Source organism: Papilio polytes, unplaced genomic scaffold, assembly GCF_000836215.1.
Source record: "Papilio polytes unplaced genomic scaffold, Ppol_1.0 DF823399.1, whole genome shotgun sequence".
Taxonomy (NCBI): domain Eukaryota; kingdom Metazoa; phylum Arthropoda; class Insecta; order Lepidoptera; family Papilionidae; genus Papilio; species Papilio polytes.
The window spans coordinates 745,386-746,267 of NW_013525805.1; the positions used below are offsets into that span (position 1 = coordinate 745,386).

Genomic DNA, 882 nt, shown 5'->3' on the forward strand with positions numbered 1-882 from the left:
TAAAACAAGGATAAACAAAAATTTTAAAATGTAAAGGGTGTATAATTTGCATATGTTTCCGTAATCCGTTGTGTTATGTTGAGCTTATCTTAATATGATTCAATTTAACAACCGATTCACTTCAACGCGGTAAATATTATTCGGTATCGCACTAAAAATAAACACCGAAACTTGCCCATTGCTTTATCAAGTATTTCAGCGCAAACTCATAACGGCCGTCTTGAAACTGGCAGAAATCTCGTCCTAACTAGAATTAATAATTGGTATAATTAAAAATTATTGTTTACTAAGGGCGCGAAGTATTTATACGTCGCGGTGGCGTAGGCTTCGAGGCTTTTTGCCATCGACTGTTCAGCTAAACGCACGCGCTTCGTCGTGTCGCGTACTCGATTACGATTGAAAAAAAAAGATAAAAACGTCAAATGAATTTAGAAATTCAGCCTTTTGTTTTGTAATTCGTCTTAGTTTTAATACATTTTGATTACAGTAGTGTTTTAGTGTATTTGTTAAGTGATAATGTTTTTTTATCTCGTGTCTAAGTGATGTGACATTTTAAAACAAATATATTTTAAGGTGAGTTCTGATATTTATTTAATGCTTTGATACAAAAGAAGATTTTTTTAATTTGTTTATTTTGTTATCTGTGATTTTTATAATTATCGAATTCGAATTTACTTCACTAAAATAATAAACAAATAAGAAGTTTAAATGTGCTTTAGTCCATTTTTTTGCATGCATATTAAATTGTAGCTTATTAAAAGTACTAGAATTTAGTATGCTTTGTTTATAAACTAAAAAACAAAACCGACTTCCAAACAAAATACACGAAAAACAAAACAAAATGCACTAAAAACAAAACAAAATACACCAAAAACAAAATAT

General features: G+C 29.4%; 1 protein-coding gene across 1 annotated transcript in view; it reads left to right on the plus strand.

Annotated features, from left to right (window-relative positions):
• Positions 1-350: 350 nt before the first annotated feature.
• LOC106104716 (bumetanide-sensitive sodium-(potassium)-chloride cotransporter-like) overlaps positions 351-882 on the plus strand; it is a 30,399-nt gene continuing 29,867 nt past the window's right edge. Inside the window, exon 1 of the mRNA XM_013284845.1 lies at positions 351-573. The gene's annotated coding sequence lies outside the window, so the exon portion shown is untranslated. The remainder of the gene's footprint in view (positions 574-882) is intronic.